Raw genomic sequence first — 24,537 nt, 5'->3', positions numbered from 1 at the left:
CTCCGAGCCCCGCCGCTCCGCGGGACGGGGAGAGCCCGGCCCAACGCCGCCTGCTTGTTCAAAAGTTGCTGTGTAAACATGCGTCAGTTTCGCAGATGACAACTGTAATAACGCCCAAACCCCCTAAATCCCGCTCCCTGCTCCCCCTTTCCCTCCAGAATTTCCCTGTGCTTTCGGGTAAAGCAGCCTCCCTACACACACACACACAGGAACACACACACACCCCTCCACCCTTTCCCTTTTGTTTTCTATTTCTCTTCGCACACCAAAGAGTTATGTACACTCATCACTTCAAAAGTGCAATGACTGATAGGGTTCTCCCCTGCAAAAAAAAAAATTATCTACGTGCTTGATTAAACGCACCGTGAATAATCCCATCCCCTACATTAATCTGTGAACAACGGCACGGAGACAGAAGCGAGCAGAGGGCACATCAATCAAACCCAGACAAGCGAAAGGGGCACCGGGGACCGGGCGGCGGCTTTTTACCAGTTCAGCAAGCTGTGGAGCTGGTAATGAGCTGAGCAACATGTAGAGGATCATGAATGCACCAGTCTCTCAGCACTTGCTACCAAATAATTAAATTAATTAGGACGACAATTAAATTAATCAAATAAATAGGTCTATGGAATGTCAAACATAGCAGATAACTAATACTTAATCACAAAAGAACAACCAGTAACAAGACCGTGTTTTTCTTTAATTTACCACTGTTCCTGAGATTAAGAATTCATCAGGTCCATTGTAAGTGTCTTGCTCTTTAATCATTGATGAGTTTATGTGGAAATCAAAGCATAACACCTGTGGGTTCAAGAAATATATTTAAAGTATAAGCAGAAATTTACTAAATCTTTTCAATGTATATTGAAATATGATACTGGAGAATATTACAAGTAAGGTTTATATTTGAGTTTATAGTGGGCCTTTCTAGTTTCAAGCTTTTTGCACATACCCTTTAACAAAACAAAGCAAAAAAGCAGTCCAAGTATTGCTAAAAATAACTGCAGAAAATATATTCTATATTCTCTATATAAGAGAAAATAATGCTGGAAATTTTATGCATCAGGAATTAAATCCTGGCCTTGTTGAAATCTGTGGGGATTCAGGGAGTGTTACTACCTTGTATACCATGTGGTCTGCATTATGCCACAGACTTTTGTGCAGATTTGGTCAAGTTATTATTAAACCTATTGCTGTTTCTTAAAGTGTAAGACAGGCTTCTTCATGCTGTTGGAATATCATTTTTTTCTCTTGACTGTAGGTCAGATTGCTCAGTTTACACAAAGTTTTATTGAAGTTGCTGAGAGGGTTGTTGAGCTTTTGGCCTTTACAGGAAGTGGTAGAGAGGTAGTCTTTAAGAAGGGCTGACCACACTTTTCAGTTGTTTTTCAGCAAAACTATTAGCTGAGAATAAGAACTATATCTGTAAAACCTTCATAATCTGTTTCCATCTTCTTTTGTCCTTTTTAAAAAATAATAATAAAGATTAGGTTATTGTAAAGTTATAGTAAATCTTAAGATACAAGAGATTTGAATGATTTGAGAAAAAAGTTTACATGTTGCTAAAATAAGTAATAGTCCATCAAGTCCCTTATGTATAGTATAGAGAAGCCTAAATGAGGACAAATAATTTTTTTTTCATTTTTTCTTTCCTTCTCAGTCCTATAGTTTCAGATTTAAATTCTTCATAGATATACTACAAAAACTGCATGCTGAAGAAAGGAAAGGATTAGCAATAGACAGCTGAAGTATGCAGCTGCAGATAAAAGTGTCAGCAACATACTAGGTCCCACAGTCCTAATTTGCTGTGTTCTGTGCAGTTGTGGGACAGTTTTTGCAGTGTGCCTGCTGCAAAGTTAGCAGAGAGTCACAGCATTCAATACATCTTGTTCTCCACAAAAAAAACCAAACTGCATTCTCTGAAGAAGGCTGTATGCATTGTGCTTCTTGTACTACAAAACATAATTAGGACATAGCTTATCTTGGTAGAATTGTGTGTAAAAGTACAGGCAAAACTTCTTATTGCACTAAAAAATGAAATGAAAGCTAATAATAAACATGTAGTGATTAATACAACGTCATTGCTGGAAAGGCATTCATAGCACAGAAGTTTATGCATTTGTTGTTATAAAGCACAAGTAAACCTGAAAGAACAACTTCTTGAAGGCTGTCTGAAGTGATGAGCTGTTTTTACTTGAAACACAGTGCCTGTGATAAGTTTTCATTACTCTTTTATCTTTGCCATCCTTGCACATTATCTCACCTCTCTTAGCTATATGTCTTGCAGTGGCATAAAAAGCAGTGGTTCCATAGAAATTAATGAGAACACTTCCACTTTCACCAGTCAAGAATATGGCATTATAATTTCTCTTCCTATGTAATCCATCCCTGTTTATAACATCAATCACTCAGGAAAGAAAGGTGGGAATATTCTCGCTGTTCATTGTGTTCTATTATACTGCTTGCAAGTGCCTGCTCTCACTTACATATTCACTTAAGAATTTGCCTTTTTTTTTTTTTTTGGCTTTTTAAGGGCTTTTTTGGTGTTGTGTTTCTTTTTTTTTTTTTTTGTGTATCAACATAGTCTTTTCGATCTACATGATTTCTGGCCTTATTGTATTACTGATTCTGAAAAACAGAGTTTTTAACATTTCTTTCTTTTTTTTAACATGTTGCTAGCTATTCTGCTTTGGTAGATATAAGAGAGGCACCTCTCAACTGCACTCCTGTAAGCATCCAATACTGGGCTGGAACAAGAACTGCTTTTGCATTTGAGAAGTCAGGGGAGGATATCTCTGCTTAATTTGGGAAAAAGAAGCTGGTAGGGATAATTGCAGCATTCCTGAGAGAGGGGAGAATATATCTGTATTCTCTTCCAAGAAAAAAGAAAAGTGCGTTTTCCTGTTTGGTGAACTTGCACTTGCTGTTATTCTGTAAGGGATGGTGTCTGCATATTAATAAACACACTGCAACCATCGATATTTTCTGTTGTAACTGAGTAGTGCCTAACAAATAACCTACTTTCCCAACTGCAGAGGGAAAAAGATTTAGATCATTTTGGAGCCATAAATAATACTTGATCTGCCAGGATTAGTCCCCACAGGGACAAAATTGATTGTGGGACCCTTATGGAGCAGGTAGTCCACAGCTTGATGTTATGAGTATCACATATTGAAGCTGCACATAGCTTTTAATCTCCGGGGGTGAGTTTGCCACTGAGATTCACCTCCCTCCCTTTGGAGCTCTGCATTGGTTACAGCTCAAGAAGGTGATTTGTGTAGCTATTGGGGATTTGGCTGAGGCATTAGATTTAGTATTGTCAAAAGGAGGTGTTAGAGCTGTGAACTTAGAGTGCTGCCCAGCTGGCAGCTGCCTTTGACTTTGCCAGTTCAAAGGAGGAGCACAGCATTTTAGTCGAATCACTAAAGGGCACTGCAAAACTCAGATGTTAAGCATGAGGCAGAGAGGCAGCTTCCTTGTTAAACAGGGAAATACAGTAACTTTCCAGAGAAGCTGCACTGCACTTTTAAACAAGCCTTTGTTTCTTTCCCTCTTCCCCTGGCTGGGTGAGCCTTGAGTCTCTCCAGTCAGTCAGCTTAATTTTCTGGGGAAAGCACTGAGGTTCCCTTTCTGACTGAGTCACATGCAGAAGGCTTCTGCTAGGTTCCCTGTAACTCTCTGCGAGGTGCTGTATGCAAATACATGAGTTTGCATAATTGTGCCTAATTAGAATCTGTCCATACTGTGGCTCTAAGAGCTGTGTGGTTAATGCCAGTGCAGCTTTGTTCAGTGGAGCTTTCTGCTTATCTCTAAGACAGCAGGACTGCAAAACTCCCACATGTACTGCCTTTCGCCTCTGCCACGACGCATGGTTAGGGAGAATTTCTTTTGGGGTAAAGAGAGTTCAGATTCATGGAGTGGTAGACACTTTGTGATGTGGAAAGTGGAACTCAGTCTCATTATCTCACACAGTGATAAAGTGGTTCACTGGAAATTTGAGGAGGGGAAAAATTAAAGAGGAACATTTCAGCAAGCAAAGCAGCATGAAAAAATAATAGAGTTTGAGGTTAAACAAAAAGTTTATTCCAAAACAGTTTTGATATTTATTTGAACTCTGAAATTATTTTAAAAGAATGGAATTGTTTTAGAAATGGAACATACTTCCAGAATGAGAAACCAAAAAAGTTCAACTATTTGAACTCAAGATGCTTCAAACTTATTCTTTCAATGCATCTGCCTTTGCAACAACACTGACAGAGGCAGAAGCAATGGTGCACCAAACAATACCTTCACCTGTTTGTGATTGGGAGCTACAAGGATGTTACTCAACATCCACAAGGCAGAAAATCCCAAAATCACTTGGGAGTTTCAAGTCACACACCCCATCCCTGCAACTCCAGCAAAGGCTGTGGCTGTGACCCTTACTCAACTTATGTCCAGTACAGTGATGGCTGTGGACCCAGGACTGGAGGAACTAGAAGGTTTCCTGAACTCTTGTGGCAGGGCCAGGTTTAACAGAGAAGTTAATATTTCAGTATAGCACTGGTCAGCAAGCTAAATTAAACCCATAGGAGAACTGAAAGAGGCTAAAGTGTGACACAGAAGAGAAAGCAAGCATGGAAATGAAAGTGAGAGAAGAAAAAAACCAATTTTGTCAGTGACATTTCTCTATTGCTGTGATGGAAACTTTATTTATGTATGGATGCAGACTTTTGTGTGATGAACCATACATGCAGCACAGGACCCAAGCCTTTTTTTATGGATGGCTACAGGGAAAGTGGGATGCCCTGAGGACAGGAAAGGTGGCAAAACAAGTCGTTAGTTCTCATTCAGCCAAGGTAGTGGGGCTCAGCACAGGAAAATGTTTAGAAAGGACACATTCCTTGGTGGGCGTGGTGGTACCAGTAGTCACTGAAGTAGTCACGAAAGCTAAGAACAAAAATTTTCAGCTACAATTAAAACCAAATCAACCTCAAACATAGCTTTTCAGTGGCCACATTTTCCAAGAAAGCAACCTTTATTAGAATCTGCAGAAGCATGCCGAGCAATTCTCCACTAAGTCCTTTCTTACTCATGATCCAGAGCTGGTAGGAGGGCCTGAGCAATTGCTATGGCCCATACAGTTGTGAGTAGAGTTAGCTTTTTTAATCATTTGAGACCAAAGAAAGAAATCTGCTGCTGAGCACAGCAGGGGAAGGCAGTCTAGGGTTAGGACTAGTGTTACGAAAAGTAATTGGGTTGGGATTAGGTTTTAGGTCAGCAAGACTGGGCAAACTTTAATGCTAGAATGATTTTAACAAGTGCTTAGCCGAGACAACTGACACAGGAGTAGCTGTGACACTGACCTGTAGAGGGTCAATGCCTGGTGTTAATAGTGGTTGTGGGGGTGGGGGAAAGGTGCAGCTGCAACAAGTAGGCAAAGTTTGGGAGTTAAGTAGTGAAAGCAACTACCACATTTTTGTGCACTGGCCCGAGCAGCATAACAATCTGCTGCACATCCCGCAGTTTGTTGCCTGTTTGTCTTTCCAAACTTGCTTGCACATCAAACCGCAGATTGCTTTAGCAGTTTGTGACCAGGATTGCCCCAGCTTGGTCCATTATGGGCATCAAGACTGTGCAACATGTCTAAAGTGCAGCTCAGATATGAATGATGCTTTTTCTTCAATTCAACACTTGAAAGAAATAACACTGTCGAATAACTGACTCCCTTAAATGTGAAGACTAAGCAGTACAGAACTTTGGCTTCCTCCCTGCTATATGGGCTGATGTCTCCAGGCTGTCATATCTGACGAACCATAAACCCTGAAACTCGCTTCAGAAGAGTGCCAGCAGCCTGCATCCCCAGCACACAGATTCTAGGACCACACTGAGGTGGGCAAGCAAGGAAATGGCCAGTTAAACTGACCACAGAGACCACAGCCTGTGCAGGCAGGAAATGGAGTCTGTCAGAAGCACTCTTTTTAACAGTGGTTCCATTGAACTGAACTGAATCACATTCTGTACAGAGCTGATCTGGCTATGAAGAAATAAGAGATACAGTTACTTAGAAGCTGTGTTGTCTTAGTTTCACCTTAGCACATTTCATGTGTGTTGTGATGGATCTTAAAATGCATTATAAACATTCAGTGTGTAGGAATGCACAGCTGATGTGCAAAATGCCACTGTGACTTGTGCTGATAGCAGGCTTAAGGAGGGGATATATCTTCAGTGAAAAGCATAACCTAGCAAGTTTACTTCCTTTCAGCTGCTGTGGCAATACTTCCTTTGCCAGGGAAATCTTTAGCAAGGGAAGAACTTTCCAGGAGCAGTTGGATGCTAAAGCAGAGGAATGTCTCCTTTTATCTTATTTTGAAGTGGTCCTTGCCTGTATATCACATATTGAAAAGGTTTCTGTAGTGATTCCTGTCTCTAAGAGACATAAGAATTATTTAGCCAAAGGTAGGTATATCCATCTGCCAGGCAACAGGCTTGCCCCAAGCAGTAAGTTCTGCTCTCTGACAGCTGCCACCCCTCTCTCCAGTAAGACTTCCCTGTAATTTTCCCCTGGACATTGGTCCAAACTACCCTTGAACACCTTAGCCCCTATATAAACATTAAGATATGCTTTTTTGTGGTTTCCACATACACCATGAAGCCTGGCTGTGTGCCTAATGAGAAATGGTAAGCAACCTTCCAGTGAAGGGTAGCACTTATTTGATGATTTTTCATGTCAGAAATCCACCCCAGATAAGTGTTTATTGTGAGACTTTGATCTCAAAGATTTAGCTCTCCCTGCAGAGCAAAAGCAGATGCTTGGTAAGCTGTAGCTGTAGTCCTGACAACCCTTTCAAATGTCTAGACAGTGGAAAAGAGATTATTACATCCTCTTTTAAACTCAACTGCAACAATTCAACACGCTTACCATGTTTACTTCAGGATGAACCTATTTACACTGCTTTGTTTCATGAAGCTGCAAGTGTCTAATGCTATTGAAAGATGCAGGATGATAAGGTGGTCGGGATAAAAACCTGCTTTCGTTAACAGTAATAAATCTGAGAGATGTTCTAGGTCAGATGGTCCTTATGTAGACTTTAGCATGGACCTAGAGATTAAGGATTTTGATAACATACATTTACAGCTAATACTTATCATTTAAGAGTCTTATAAATGTTAACACTTACAGAAAGCCTATTTAATTAATGCTCATTGAAGAACACATTAAATCCCAGAGACAAGGCCAGGAAGTGTCCAACAGGACTGATTTACTTTATGCCATGTATTGAACAGGGGAAGAGAAAACTGAGTTATCATAGTTATAATGGATGAAGAGCAATCTTAGTTTTACAAGACAATAGACTTAGGAAAAGAGATATGAGAAGAGAAGGGAAGGAGATTCCACATTAGTCAGCATCCTCAAAATAGATATCAATTCAGCAGTTTCTCCAAGCAAAGCCAGCCATGGAAACTGGAGATGTTAATGTGCCAGGTCTGCCTCACGTCAACCACGTCACTGAAGCAGGTAAGGAAGAAATTTCTGGTAATGTGAGTCAGGACTGTATTAGGTGTTTTCTAGTTTTGTAATTAAGAACCTAAAACTTTTCCTTTCGGTAGAGTAAAACTTCTGATTTTTTTGTTAATCTGTTGTGGCGTTTAAAATTATCTCAGGTGCTTCTGATAAATCAGAAGAGCTTTTTCCTCTGGGAAGCCTAACAAGATAGAATTGCCAATACAGAATCACAGAACAAACTCTTTGGATGCTAGAGACCTCAGAAAAGTTTGGGAATCTCAAAATGTATTCAATTCAATACAAATTTTTAAACAAAGCTCTAAGTAAATGTAAACTGTAAATATTTTAAACCTTTTTCAATGGCAAGCTGTTGATATATTCAGGAAAACCCATACCATGGTAGGCTGCTTTATTCTTGTACTTACTTGTCCAGGTCAAAATACCTGCTCATGTGAAAAGCTGAGGTTACTATTGCCAAAATGTGATCTTAAGCTTGATTCAGGAAGGTTTTGTGGACTACTTTGTCAGCTCCTCTGTCTCCTAACATTCATTTTGAACAGTCTTATTTCATGTGATCCGAAAAATCAGTTTCCCAGTAGTGTTTGTAAGATGCCACTAAATGAAATGTCATTAAATCAACAGGAGTTCTTCTTTTTGCGGATGATTTTCTGGATGTATTTTTAATGCTTGGTTACAATTTCAGTTCGTCGCATTTATTTCATTCACAAAATAATGAAGAAATAAGTCTTCAAAGATGTTTCCAGTATGGTCATGTCACCAGTTCAGAGTGGATTTCAAAAATAAGTAGGTAGTAAAAACATACAAGTTAGATCTATCTACTCAGTAAATATAAATTTTTCTGAGATCTCAGTTTTTTGATTCACCATGAAGTCTGATCTGAGTTTCCCAGCTGCAGCTGCCAAAGTTGCTCTGCTAACATCAAGAAGAATTAGTTTTTTTTAATTTCTAGTGCAAAATGAATCCTACATACAGAAGACATACTGTGTATATGAAGATTTTAAACCAAAGGTTTTCTAAACTGAAAATAGCATCTAAAGCTGGCAATGTTTGAATGCTAGCAAACAAAAGGAAAAGGAGGATAAATTTTAAATTTGGAAGCACTTAGTGAATTTTTAAGGGCAGATGACACATGATAATGTTAACTGAAATCTGTTTAATTCATGAAATCATAACTCACAGTTTCTCCTCCAACCATGCTGCTGTGCTGGCAACAACTAGCTCTTTAGCAATATCAAATAAGCAGATGATGCAAAACAAACAATTCCCTTATGTTCCTTTCAGTAATAAACCAAGAATTCTATAAAGCTAATACCTTTGCACGCAGTCTGAGGATTTTATCCTAATCTTATTAGGTATTTTTGCAGCTATAAATTTCCACATGTAATGGAATGTATCTAAAAGATGCAGGTCAATCAGTGTCACAAGTCAAAATATGTTCTGAAAAATAAACTTCTTTGCTTTATAATCCATCATCCACTTCTTTCTGCCTTTTTTTTTAATTGCATTTCCCTTGTTTCTTTTTTTTTTTGCTCATGAAGAATAGTGTTTTGAAGCAAGAAAGCTATAAACTGTAGGCTCTGTAAATAAGTTTATGTCGAATATACTTGAGAGATTTACACTCTATCATTCAAGTGAATTTTTAGAGGTTTGACAGTAGCAGTTTTGTCCACATGTTTTTCAAAGTGTTGTGTTTTAATCCCAGTTGGTAATTAAGTACCACACAGCCACTCATTGACTGCCCCTAACACATTCCTGAAGGGGAGAAGAATCAGAAAGAAAAGGTAAACCTCATGGGTTGATATAAGAACACTTTAATAATTGAAACAATAATGATGATGATGATAATAACAATGACAATAATAATAATAACTACAACAACAATAATAATAATAATAGTAATGGTAAAGTGAGGGAGAGAGAATAATAGAAAATAGAATCCAGGAGAAACAAGGGATGCTCACTACAATTGCTCACCAATACCCAGTCCATCCCTAAACAGAGACCAGCTCCTCCCAGACAACTCTCCCAGTTCATATACATGATGTCCTGTGATGTGGAATATCCCTTTGGCAAGTCCAGGACAGCTGTCATGGCTGTGCTCCCTCACAGCTTTTTGTGCCCATCCTCACTAGCAAACATGAGACACTGAAAAGTCCTTGATTTAGGGTAAGCACTACTTAACAACAGCTAAAACATTAATGTGTTATCTACATTATTTTCATATGAAATTAAAAAAACCACAGCACTGTACCAGCTACTAAAAAGAAAACTAATTCTGTCCCAGCCAAAACCAGGATAAAAAGAAGACTAACGGCTTTTTTTTTTTTTTTTTTTTTAATTGTAATTTGAGATTTTGGATGCATCTGTATTTTTTGTTTGTTTGTTAGTTTGCTTAGAAAAGGTAATCATAGAGCAGCATATTTTTCTAAATTCAGAATTTTGTTCAACACTAACTGTGACTCATTCCAATGCATGTAGCTAATACTCTTTCTTTCAGTCATTGAAACACAAATAGGAAATCCTACATTCCCCATTCATCTAAATTCCTTGTAAGTGTGGTTACATTGGTCTGAAGAGTTAAATGTGCAGGATCACAAGGAGATGTCCTTGGCTAGAGTTAGTCACATCACACTCTGGGTTCAACCTGCAAAGTCATTTAGCCAAGTTAGAAAACTGAGCCAGTGTGTATAAAATAAGAGCAAGTTGTAGTCTAGGGAGAAAAAATCCCCAAACATATGCAACTGACTTTGGCCTCCTGATTTTTTTTTTTATTTTTATTTTTTGTCTGTACTAGTTCACAACAACAATTGTAGAATATTTTTACTTTCTTGTATGGCTGAAGAAAAACTCCACATGGAAATCAATTTTAGAGGTCCACCCTGACAACAGGCAAAACACTTTTATTTAGTTAAGACATCTGAGCACAGTCTTCAGATTTTGTGAACTGAAATACTTGGATGCCCAGGAGAGTTAAGTCAGTTGAAAACTTTTGAGTATCTGGAATACAGTGGCAACATATGGCTGGATTTCAAACCCTCCTCCAGAACACCCCTCTGAGAATTACAGACTTGCCTGGAGTCTTTCAGCAGGTAAAATGGTTATGCAGTTAACAATTAGAAAATAGCTGTTTCCTTAATAATATCCAGCCTTTAAAAACCTGTGTCCTGGGTTGCAGTGTATTCTATTGCCATCCTCATGAGCCGTTGAAATCAGGTGGGGCAGTGTTTCCTTGCCTCCTCCCCCCAGACTATCTTTCTGTTAATGGCCCATCATTGTCCTGCTGCATGACTCAGAGATAACTCCCTCCGGACTATCTTCTGTTAATGAGCCCATCAACACTTGGCCTCATGACTCATCACCCCATTGTGAGATGCTCCACCCAGAGGGAGGAACCAAGCATCCCATCCTGGATATAATCTGAGATTCTGAACACCAGAGAAAACCTTTCCACTGGATTTCCAGAGGACAGGAGCTACACAGCCACCACTGGACCTGAGGAAGAGCAGACCCTTTTTCTACAGGATCACAGCTTCAACAGAACCACAGCCACCATCTTATTGGACTGCTACTCTTTTTCATTTTTTCATTTCATTCATAGTTTCATGAACATGAGCAAAGTCTAACATGTTACACTACCTTTATTTTGTTGAAAACAATCAGATGAAAAATAATTATATCAGCTGGCATTACTTGGAGGGTTTTAGACAACTGATTTGTGAGGGAAAAGGGAGGGTAGGGGCTTACAAGGTGTGGGGGGGTGTGTGTGTGCACATGTACATACACCTCTGCCTGCTGGAAAATGTGAGACCAGGATTCTCTGGTAGCAAGAGAGTTGTGAGCTAATTTTTTCCCATTTGAACTTGGTTCAGGTTTTAGTTAGTACCCTCTTAGGTTATGTACACTATCTATCAGGAACACCCACTTAAATCCAACTTTTGTTTTGGCAGTCACATAAAAAAAGGCAAGAAAATTAAGAGCAGTCCATATAAAGGACACATGGAAGCATGGATGTGATGTTTCTAAGTCCCTTTCTTACTTTTTGACAGTTGTGGTTTGTAGACAGATACTGATTTTCAAAGAGGGAGATGTTCTAACATGATGCCTTTACTGCTTTTCTCATCTACTGAACTGCATTTTCAAGACATGAAAAATGCTTGAATTTTTCATATTGCAACAAAATAAGGAAAAAAATTGTTGAAATTTTGTATTTCTTTCTAGAACTGCAGCTATTTTCCAAGCTTTAAAGTTGGATTTGAATAAGTTTTAGTATATATACCCTCCCTTACTTTCTACTACTCCATAAATTTCCTTTGTTTTACTTTCTACATGCAACTCTAGAAAACATGTTTTCCTAATACAAACGTTCACAGTTTTTCTAATGCTTGCAAAATGTGATGCAATTGTAATTGAAAGACACCATAACTGAAAAATGGAAAGTTAAGGGTAAATACATTGCCTTGGATTAATAGAAAAAAATATAGTTATAGGTGGTCTCATTAGCCTGATTTATCAAGGTTCTCAAGCAGATGACACTTCTTAGTAGGAGAGGAAACAGAGCCAGAAGTTACAGCATGAGCTTCTCATTCAGAAGAAGTAGGCTCAGTTCCTGCCTTATCACTGGCTTTGTCCAAGCCACTAGGAAAGCAGATTGCCCCCTCTTAATTCAAGAAAATACCCTGTCCTTACCTTACCAAGCTGTAGTGAGTGCCAGGCAGGGGGGGCTGTGAGGTCTGATACAAGGTAAGGACAGCCCTGCAATAGATGGTGCTATTCCCACACTTCAGAATCAGGGTGTCCTGTGGTCTCTCATCTACAAGTCATGTGCTGAGGAAGTCTTGATTTTATTTTTCTTTTCTTTTCTTCTATGATATTCTCACAAAGAGCAAGAGTATTCAAACATTTCCCCCCACCTTCCTCAAGTAGTATTCAGCTTCCTTGCTTTGGAGCTTTTATTTGTTACCTCCTATTATCTCTCCCTACAGCAATTTTATTCTACTAAATCAGGTCATTATTCATCTCAGGTTCCACACATTGCCCTCTCTCCCTAAAGCAAGTAGAAGCTCATTCGTTTAATTTAAGTATGGAAAATACATTTTCAAAATGCTAGTCCTAACTGCTACGTGCTGGAATCAGTTTAACAATTTGTATCAAATCCTTTGTTCAGAAGACAAAAGAACCAGCAAAGACGATAATGGATTACCCACTGTCTTGTCTCATCTGGAAGTTATCTAAAGGCTGCTTTGATAAGTAGAGTGAGAGTCATTGGTGTGACTAATGTTGCACCATTATATTGCTATAACCTGTGAAACACAGAGATACCAGCATCATAAGAAATATTGCTACAGAGCATCCAAACTGGGTAACAACAGTAAAGGAAACACTGGCATCTTATCCATTACATAGATTGCATTGATATAAAAAAAATTATTTTTCAAGCGGGAGTGAGGTATTAGAAGTCTTTATACAAAACAGCTTCTTGTTGGTGAGGAATTAGATGCTTTTAGCCTGATGTAAGAGATTACTTATGTGAATATATACATACTCAAACAGAAACCTTATTACTTGGTTTCCTTGGAGTCACTATAATAATATGTAACTCTGTCAAAGAATGTAGATACCAGCATTTAACAACAGAGATAATCAGGGTAATGTTCTGTCCTCAGCTCTGCTGATGCCTGCCTGTAAAGGTGTAACTCACTGGTCAACCATTTCCTGGAGTTACGAAAAGAATCCTGGTTTGCGTCTAATGCTGCTCTCCAGTCAACTCACAGTACTTTAAGTAGCTAGTAAAATACTCCCCATAAAAAAACCCAACAAAACAAACAACAACAACAACCACCCCAAAAAACACCTAACAAAAAAACCCCCCACAAAACAACAACAACAAGAAACCAAAAAAAACCCACAAAAAACCCCAAAACAACCAACCAACCAAAAAAAAAAACCAACAACCTGGTAATTTTTCAGAGTTTACCAAAAGCCTAATAAGGATTTTGTTTTATTCTTCTTTGTCTTCTCCTGCTTAAAGAAGCTGTGATATACAGTAGCAGGTGTTTAACTCAATTGACCCAAAGGACAGAATCGTATTTGTTAATGTGTCCTATTAGCTCTATGCACTGTGTTTTTTTCTTTCCCTGTTGTACATTGTGGTGTCTGAAACATTCACATCTGTCACAACCCTCTCAAAATCTCTTCAGTACAAAGAGGAGAACCTAGATATTCATAAGAATTGTTTCATGGATTTTGTGTTCCTGCATTTAGCAAATTGCTTTTGCCCTAAAATTAATCATTGTTCCGAAGACTTGGATAGTGGTTCTTTAAGAACAAGAAAAGTAAGTTTATACATAAATAATCCAGGAAATAGATTGTAACAATAAACTCCAGGAATTCATGGGCGAGAGGGTCAACAGAAGTTAAGCAGTGACCCTGAAGTAATAGCACATTATGGTTTTCAACTCAAATAAACTGAGTGCAAAGGAACAAATTGATTTTTTTTAAAGCTTTGAAAATTAAACCAACCACAGTAAAAGTGTTTTATTATACAACAGCCAAAAAAATGTAAACCCTACCATAAAAGCTAGTCAAGTAAAACCAAACGTCACCACAGAAACAAAAGGCAAGCTTCTGTTCCTCTTATTTCAGGTGATTCCTCCCTAGGGCTGTGATTCCCTAATTGCTTTATTGCTACCACTGATGGCAGAATTCGGCCTAGCTCTGGGGACCAGCACAGTGTGACACTACAGAACTGGCTTTCTCTTGGTAAAGGGGGAGTTGAAGAAAGTGTTCTGAGATGAAATAGAGGAAGAAATGAATTGAAAAATTTATTCTTAAAATTAATAACATTAAAAGCCCCATTACAATCTGATCATACAAGTTCTTAAAATCTCAGGATATTACCAAAAGCCAATATCTGTGCCTAAGGCATGTCCCATAGTGTCTGCACAGCAACTCCTCAGTTCTCCTACATGCAGCATATATCACCCACCTCTAGGTAACTTACAACCAGACAGAGATTAGTCCTGTGTTATCAGTCCCTTAATCTCAGAGCCACTACTTCCCCTTTTGCAGGGAAATCCAGGCACCAGTTCAGCCTCTCTTTCAGGCTGCAACCTGTGTTAGCCTGCTGATGCCTCCTGCCATGGGCAGGGCCCCTCTCCACACCAAGCTGCTCCAGCAGCTCTAGAGGCAGCTGTGGTATCACCATCCATCACCTTTGCACAAGCTGATTTTTGGTCTTTTATAGCATCTGCCCCTCATTAACTGCTTGGTAGAGGAAAAAGCAGGAGGAGAGTGAACTGGGGTGTTATTAATATGTTCATTGCTGCACTGTGAAGTGTACATGGTTCATCATGGTCTTTGGTAGTTCCAGCTGGTGTGACTACGGCAAGAAGTTTCTAATTGTCAGATTAAAGCTGGCTGAAAAGTTTTATCAGCTCAATTATATTCTGCATAAAGATCAGCCTGTGCCCAAAATTGTTAAGTTAGCAGGAACAGAGTTTAAAGTGGCATGATGTGATTGATCTGCATTGGTACTGGTCTCAGTAGTCATTTCTTGAAATCAAATTTTCCTACATTTGCAGCTCACAAAGAAGTGTGTTTGAGGTTTGGGGAGAATGGTGTGGTAAAGATATTTGTTAAGAAAACCTGAAGTATTTTTATTTTTTTTTTTACCATTGCTCAGAAATATCAGTGCTAAAAGATCTCATTCTACTTTTTGATTGATTGCTGTGGTTATGAAAAACCAAACAATTTCCTCAGATCTTGGCTCTGCATTGATCATGTATTAAAAAAGCTGTCAGGAAAGTAATTGCATTTTAAAATGTATAAAGCACGTGCAAATTTGTGTTTATCTGTACAAGTTCTTATGTATTTGTATGCCAAGTTGAGAAACATAACAAGGAGAAAATACTTTTCAATGAGACAAACCATCTCTATTCTGGGTACATGGAGGACCCAAAATATAACATTTGGTGGGAGCTATAGAGTAGAAAACCTGTGCCGAACATTGTTCCTTATACAATAACATGTAACTATATTCCAATTCCCTCCTTCCCCTTTATTAAATAATGTGCAGCACAAGAATAAAAGAGAAAAAACAAGTCTGAATGCCCAGGACTGAAGGTAAATAAAGTCAACTTTTTTATACTGTAATAATCTATTAGAAATACTGCTGGAACAGTATCTCAAATTGAATTTTAAAAATATATCTCCAGATGCCAAATATAGTTTTGTCTGCTGTGAGGATAGACAGAACTTTAATCTCTGCAGACACAAACACTCCAGAATTTGGTGGATTCTCTACAATAGGTTCAATTAACCCTGCATTGTAAGGCACTCTGCACATCCCGTCTCTGATAACGGGAAAGGCACAGACAGTATACATTGCATTGTCTGGATTCTTATGTCCAGTTGGCAGCATCCTTTCATAGGCTACTTGTTATTTATTCAAGCAACACTTGCATCTTTCGGTTTCAAAGCTTTGGGAGGAAAAGTAAATTCTTTGTCATTTATTATTACTAAGCTAAGTCTTTTTTCAGCTGTATTACTGATGACATTAACTGGGAACATCAGTTTGATTAACCAGGAGAACCAAAGGGAAGTGGTCTCTTACTGGTTTGTGGTCTTCAGCAGGCACTGGACACAAAGGAGCCAGAGCAAAGCACCGTGTTCACTACTTCACCGTGTGGCATGTTTGGTCCCAAGCACATGGTCAGCTCCATCAGGACCTGTGACCACTTGAAAATGGGAGGCAAAGCTTATCAATCACGAGCCTGGAAACAGTGGGCTTGGGCAAATCCCTATGGTGCAGACTCACAAGCAGTGTCCCAGTGGAGCAGGGTATGCTGCGAATAAGGCACTGCTCTGGGGAAGGTGTGGGGGAGGTCACCAACCAAGTCTCCTTATAAAGTAAACAAAGTAAGCCAGTTCCAGAGGAAGATGCTTTCCACCAGGCAGCACACTCAGAAGAAGCAAATGTTTTGGTGACAAGTCCTGAGTCTGCCTTCCCAGAGCTTTCTAGCTCTTAGCCACACACCTGCAAAGCCATATCTTTAAATTTGCGTTCATAGCATGAAAGCCCCTTCATAGATCTGATTTTGGATCATAAAATAACTTCCTTCAAATCTCTGATGGGGACTGAGTCTTGATGTCTGATCCTGGCTTCTGAAAGACATTTCTTCAGGTCATGAAGAAGGCATTTTCTTTCAAGGGATTAGTCATGAAATTGCATGATGGATAAGAACCAGAAATCAACATCCCTATGCAGCAATCTCTTGCCTCTGATTCTCTGGCAGTGAATCTCACATTCACTCTAAAAGTGTGTATTTTCAAGAGAACTTTTGGAGAGTGTACAGAGCTTGCCTTTGCCTATGTACTTTTCTGGAAAAATGAGTAGATATGGGGTTGACAGCTGTTTTGTTTTGCCTCTCACTTCTTCCCACCAGAAGAGTAATATAGTCTAGGTACTCACATCTCACCATTCTGAGACAAATGCAGGTAATTTTCCTGCCCTTATTTGTGAACATACATGTGGACAATGTTTCATCCTCCTATGAGGGGAAGTTCAGCATGATCTGGTCACCAGATTGGTGCAGGGAGACTGAAATTTTCACTCATCTCAGGCAGGATATTTGCCTTTACTTGCTTGGATAAAATGGTCTGAATTATTGTGTTACACTGCATAAACCTATATCCTTACAGCTGGAGAGGGAAGGGAGATCCAGACTTGTATTCTGCCTCAGTTCCCACATTTAAACTGAACCTCAACTAGTGTCTGCCCACCCAATAGTTTCATTATGGATCAAGCATCTAACAAGGATATTCTTATATGAGGGGCTATATAAGCTCTCTAAATGGTTGTAACAAGTTAAAAAATTAATGTAGAATATCTAGTTTTTTTCACCAAACTCCTTTACAGAGTGCTGGGATCAAAGTATATTATCCAAGGGAGACTATCTGTATGGATATCTGTCAGTTCCAGGAATTATTAATTTTAATTTCCACCTGTAAAACTAAAAAAAAGCTTAGCACAAATGTAGTATTGTTTTCAAGCCTGAAGAAGATTTAGCTTCTTTTGTAGCTGGGCTTTTCTCTTTTTTGCTAGTTAAATTGTATCACATTATTTTTAGTGAGGGGGAAAGGAGAAAATCATGGATCATGCTGGAGCTGTAGCTGCTCTCATTTCCCTTGCTTTGTTCCCTCTCTATGCTGGTCTTGGTGTGAGCAGTAGCCCTGTGTAAGCACCCTGCTTCTTCCTCTGGTGGGAGAAGAGACTCAGGGGTTTGATGGTTGCAGCTCTGGGGCTATGTCAAGAGAAGAGATGTGTGTGCACAATGGCGAGAGGTGGTTATAGGGAAGGAAAAGAGGGAAGGGAAATAAGGGGTTTTTTGAGGCCAGTGACTGGGCAAGAGGAGTCCTTTAGAGAAGCTGGAGAGCAACATTTGTGTTAGGTTTCACAAGGCATGCAAGGACACAACTCAGGTAGTCCTTTCTGTCTTCCACATGCAGGGTGCACACGAGGTGCACATAAAGCGACAGGGGGCTGCTGGTTGAAATGAGGACGTCTAGGGGTGTGAGCTGGATGAAGATGAGGGTAAAAGGTTTCCTTTTTTCCTGTTGTGAAAAAGGAAAAAACTACTCAGCCTTTAAACAGTTAAAAAAAGCTGCTTTACCTGCTCAGACCTTTAGTGCTTAAGGCAGTTAAGATGTAAATCACAGCAATGAAATTCAAGCATGTATTCCAGTAAAGCTTAGGCAATACCTTCAGCAGATGCTTAAAAGTTAAATGTTTTTCTGAATTTTCCCCTTCAACAGAACTAGTCTGAAATGTGTCATTTACTGTAGTGCCATTTCTAGCTTCATAAGTAAAACCTAACTTGTGCTTCTCACCATTTCATGGACATTAAACAGAAGCTGATAGGCACTTCAACTTTTAGGGGATTTAGTAAGACTAGCTAATATCTATTTCTGCTTAGGAAAAGCTAATTTCATATAAGAACAGAATTTTGTGTCTCTGAGAATGTATATTAATATTTTAGTAGTCTTATTATATAACATCTTTTGATGCAAAATTAATCCCATCTAAGAGTATCCCTGATTGTTCACATTGTGCAATCATCAATTAGTACAGGACGTATTTTCTGATAATTTATGGTGTCACTAATCACCCAAAAAAATAACCAAACAACTGTGGCCATGGCTTGTCTTACATGGTTTGTATAACCTTGATTTTGATGGCACTGCACTGGAATGACTGACATGACTGAAATGAAGCACAAGCTGTATACTTTGCTGTAATGTGATCAGAGGAAGGCTTGCTAAGGCATTTCACTGCAGTCCTCGTGCTAGCTTTAGAACCAGCATACCTGTTCTTTTTTGATCAATCACGAACATGTTGTACAAAAGTACACTACAAACTGGGCTACTGAATGTGTAATTACATGTTGCACATAACTTCAAGGTCTATTTTTACTGTTTTTTAAGTGTTGCTATTAATGTTTAACAGCAACAATGCACAGCTTTACTTTCCATTCAAAAATAATAAAAAAATGTTATGTCATAACAAAAAGATTAACAGAAAGTTACTTTAAAGATTAGTCAAACTAATTTTTTTTATTATGCTGCTCTTAGAATTCAATTTAACACATACCCCAAAATACAATACAAATACATATTTTATGTGAAATTTATATATAATGCATAAAATATATAAACAAGAATAGAATGTAGTAATATATTATGCATGTATGAAAATTAACATTTATTTACAATTTAGATTGTCAGGATATTGTTAAAGGAATTAATTTCACAAGGAATTGTTAAATATATACAGATACAATATATTCTAAAAAATACCAGTGCCTAAATTTTTTTTCTAGGCAAGATATCTTTAACAGTAGTGATGGATTTTTAATTCTTTTAAAACTCATTCATGATTGTTAAGATTAAGAGTTCCCAATATGCAACACACTGTCCTTCAACATGGCTCAGATCAAATATTTTGGGCATTTCCTTTGGGCAGTTTGCTGTTGTTCTATTGGATTGGAAGTTACAGCAATTTGACTGGTATGCCTTTCAATCTTTTTTTTTCCCCTTAGCTATTGAAAGCAAGTACTGTTGTGTCTGTACTGCAGCTGAAGCAGTTTTGCAATTGAAAACTTGCATGTTTGCTTTCTGCTTACACAATAATCTATTTTGATACAGGATTCTGTTGACTGCTGCATAAAGTAGCAAGTGCTATCACCCAAAAAAAGTACAGCTTTAAGAGAATAGTAATACTTCTCTGTTATCTTGAAAAGGCTGTCTGTGTGATTTATATTGCTGGCAGTGTATTAAATGTGTCATGTGGGTGTCAGAGAAGTACAAAATATCTTCTGTTATACAGGCTCCTCCTGCAAGTCTGTTCTTGGGTCATCCTTAACATATTTACTTTTTTAGCATAATATAAATGGAAACATGGCATGAAGTACTTTTGCAGTGCACTTTAAATCTGTAGTCAATAGTTGCCTAATATAAAGTAGTCATAGCAATAAGCACTCACTATTCACATATTATTAAGGACAGAATGTGTCATGAAGCTTGAAGCTATGTAAAGAAAAATGGTTAAATGAAAAAGAATTTCTCCTTGGTGGGCTATTTCTTTTCTTTCCTCAAATGTTTCTTGTGGAATTTTAATTCACTACTTAAAACACTCATTAAGCAAATTTTTACTTTGTATGGTATTGTAGATCTCTGGAACACTGTTGGTCCTTTGGGCATATTTTCAAACAGATTAGGCCATTTTAATAGATTAAAGCCAAAACCAGAACCATCTGTCCCCATTCCTGTGTCTGCAAACCACATCTCGCCCAAAAGTATGCAAGCAACCAACAAATCTTTTATTTTCCTGCCTACATTTCTCCACCAAGTCACCTGAGTCATTCTAATGGCAACCCATTTGAGGTGTATTCCCAAAAAAGAGTGCATTGGAGCATTTCTGATGAGTAAACCACACAATACAGAGATACTTGTAATTTTCCTTCATGTGAACTAAGACCTTTCTATTCAGTAAAGAGGAATCTGCTAACAAGTATACCATTTCAGACAGCGTACACCTTTTCTTTCCAAATTGAAACTTACAGGGGTTTTGAGTGTACCCAGTTAAAAAAAAACAACCAACCAAGCAACCAACCAAAACTCCACATATTTTTTCATTCTGAAGAAGATACCACTTTCATAAAGCATATTGATAGATTATTAACATGTTTGTGAAAATTATTCAGAATTGTAAATATTTCATTCTGTTAGGTTCTTGCCACTGGAGAAACAGAAGTTCTATAGTCAATAATTCTAGTACCTGCACACCAAACATGCATCCAGCTTCCACAGCTGTTTGTTTTGCACGATTCTCCAGATTCCCACAGAGACTCACAGACCACAGAGGATATTTGGAGTTGAAAGGGACCCACAAGGTTCATTGAGTCAAACTCCTAAGTGAACAGCCCATACTGCTGGTGGTCCAAGGCTCTTTCGATGGGATTCAAAGTCTTCAAACTTCATTGAGGTGACATTGAAGCCTAAGATTTTCTCTGTCTAGAAGAATTAAAAATTATATCTAATCCTGTTATCTAAGCATGGCTGTTTTACAGGCAACTGGGGCAGTTTCTGTGGCAGTGCAAAATTATAAGGTAACCAGTAGATATCAAAGTGATAGATGAGCTCCAGAACCACGCTACTTAAATCAGAAAAATAAGTATATTGCTCTTATTGCAGATTCATTCTGAAACAGCAGAAATTCAACACCAAACTTGTCTGTCTTATTGTTATATGGTTACTTTGCTGTGTGTCAAATGGAAGAGCATGAATTGTCTGCAATGAACTGTCCCTCCCCACCATGTGTCTTGTGTCCCTTCCCCGGCGCTACATTCACTCAAACAACAGGCAGGGCACAGCCCTTACCACAGCAGATAGCATAGGGTGATGGAGGAAAACAGTGCTTCAAATGTCTGTGATGGTCTGATTTAGGTACAGATTCTTCACCACAGTCTGGAACTATCTGAAAATTATTTGATCCAATGATGCACGTCTGTTCAATGAGAAATGACAATGAAACAAAGATAAAGCAAGTTACTTAAAACACTGAAATGAAGATCCCAGAAGTTAAGAGTTTCAAGCCATATTTTGCCTATTAAATAAGGGTTTCTGACTGTGTCTGGACTTTCTTGAGGTCCCGGGACTGCAGTTCCCATTGGCTTCAATAAGACTTATAGGCAATTGAAACTCTTTAAAATCAGGTGACATTATTCATGATAATCCATGTAGTAGTACCTGAGGACCTAGAAAGCCTAGAGGAATTTGCAATGCAATATATACGATAGAGACAGCATAGAGGGTACATGTAACTTAACCAGCAGGATTGAAAAAAATTGTCTATTTGATCAAAAATGCATTTCCCTTTCATGTAGAAAAGAGAATAAGTGAAGGGTTGAATGACCAGTGAGAGAATATAAGCAAGAGGATAAAAAGTCATATATAAAGATTGAAAAGATGAAAAAGATGGAAAGATTGAAAGTTGAAATAAACAACCCATTGGCACAAGAAAAGTCCAGCCAAAAGCACAGACAGTTCTCTGAACTCAGAGATTCAGAGATATACATGTTTCACTTGCCTTTCCTCATGGCAGCTACCATGTGTGTTTGTATATAGATGTATGATTAATTTGTGTCAGGTTAAAGTATATAGTGCAAGCTTAACTTAGTTTTAAATAACAAATATGTGCAATTTCATTAATCAGTTCCACGGTAAAAGAAATCAAAGCTATCCCTGCAACCACTTCAGTGAGAGATCTTATATTTTCTCTTGTAAGACTCTGTAAATAATCATATTTGCAGAGTGCTCAGCACAGGAAAGACATGGGCTTGCTGGAGAGGGTCCAGAGGAGGGCCACAAAAATGATCAGAGGGATGTAACACCTCTCCTATGACAAAAGCTGAGAGAGTTGGGGTTGTTTAGCCTAGAGAAGGCTCTGTGGAGACCTTTTTGAGCTGTTCAGTATGTAAAGGGGCTTATAAAAAACATGGGGACAAACCTTTTAGTGACACCTGTAGCAATAGGACAAGGGATAATGGTTTTAAACTATAAGAGGATAGAGTTAGATTGGGCATAAGGAAGAAATTTTTTAAGATTAAGGTGGTAAAACACTGGCAGAAGTTGTCCAGAGGGGCAGGCAATACCCCAACCCTGGAAACATTCAAGGCCAGGTTGGACGGAACTGTGAGCAACATGATCTAGTTGTCCCTGCTCCTTACAGGGGGTTGGAATAGATGACTTTTAGAGGTCCCTATCAAACCAAACCATTCTTTGATTCTATGATTATCATTTCATTTAAAGATAAAACGTTGTACAACAACCTGAGATCTGTGTATGGTATGCACTGTGTACGCACTTACATTTCAGTTTCATTTCCAGAGAGCTTTTCAGGAGTGTATGAGGTGGTGAGTTTAACTCCTATTTATAGGAGGATGACAAGCTAAATATAAGGAGGGAGCCCACATGTCTTCTTATAGGCAACATTTTGTGAAATAATTTCCTCTTGGTGATTTTTTTCTAGAATTCCCATGGGTATTGCAAAGCAAAAGTTTTGGTCAATATTTTTTTTTTTTTCAGTTAAATGCCTTAAGAATTTTCTTAGGATTATTTGCAGTGAACTTAGAGAAGCAGTATGTTAACTTACTCTTTAATTTTTATCTGTAAGCAGGAAATGGGTCATTAACAGAATAGAAACATGAAAATATTTCTATTCCTGGATACCTAATATGTTGAATATTAACTGATGTTAATTCTCTCCCTTGCTTCTCATCATTCTACCCCATCCATAATTGGAGACAGTTTTGTTGAACTGGATAGGATTTATCTACTTCTTAGTTGAAAAGTTAGATACAGTCATGCAAACAGGAAAATAAACTGAGACTGAATCCATAAGCTCCTTTCAATGGTTCCTTTCAAATCTTTTACCTGTGAGAAACCAACCTTCAAGAGAAAGTCCACAAAGCTAGTAAATTAGGAAGATTTTAGAGTAATTTAAAGTAGCATTTAATGTGTTGCTAAACTGCAGAAACACTTTTAAAAATTCCCTTGATTAACATATGCAAAGGCATGTGTTACCAGAACTTTCAGCCTGAGCATCCTTTGTCCACTGCATTTTCTCAAGGGTGTCCAGAGAAACCTCATTCAGGCTAAAACAGCTAAACAGGAACTGCAAAGTAATTTAATCCCTGTCTTCTGGATATTCTAAATTGGTATAGGAGTATATATCTAGGAGTATACTCCTAGGAGTATATTCCTTTATCCCTTGAATTGTCTTTTTGTCAGTAGGAATTTTGTGTATAAGCTCAAGGCAGTGCATAACCCTGAGTCCCACTTACCTCTTCAATTTATTACATGAATAATCACATTGTTACAATGAATACAGACCCTTTTTACAAAAAGATGCAAATCATTATTAATTCCATGACAACACTTCACGTGAATCACATTGAATACTTTAACTACTAAAGTAGCTGTAATACACAGTTGCATTGGAGACCAATTGTAATATAGTGCTTATTAATGTCCACATCTGGCCAATATGTCTGTGTGAATACCAAATAGATTACTAATGCTAATGATCTTGACATAGCATGTGTCTGACATAGCTGTATGTTGGTGCTCAGTTGTATTCTAAGCCTTGGATATCAAAACCATAATAACATTGACTAAAGCTTTAAAAATTCACATACCATATGCATTGTAAAATACTCGTCACAGAATGATACTGTTTTATGACCTGAATAAAGTGGTTGAGAAAAAGAAAAATTAGTCTGTTGAAGAAGTAGGACTCAAAATTAAAAACTAAGATAAAGAACAAAATGAAAACAGCTTTCTTTTAAGAAAAAAAGAGTTATTATTACCTCTAAATCATTTAGGCTTAGCATCCCAAACTTTCAAAATATGCAGAAAAAATTAATGTACTAGATTATCAGGGTTTTTTTGTTCTCCATAGCTCTATGCTAATC

Source organism: Corvus brachyrhynchos, unplaced genomic scaffold (assembly GCF_000691975.1).
Source record: "Corvus brachyrhynchos isolate BGI_N302 unplaced genomic scaffold, ASM69197v1 scaffold167, whole genome shotgun sequence".
NCBI lineage: Eukaryota > Metazoa > Chordata > Aves > Passeriformes > Corvidae > Corvus > Corvus brachyrhynchos.
This window is presented reverse-complemented; position numbering follows the sequence as displayed.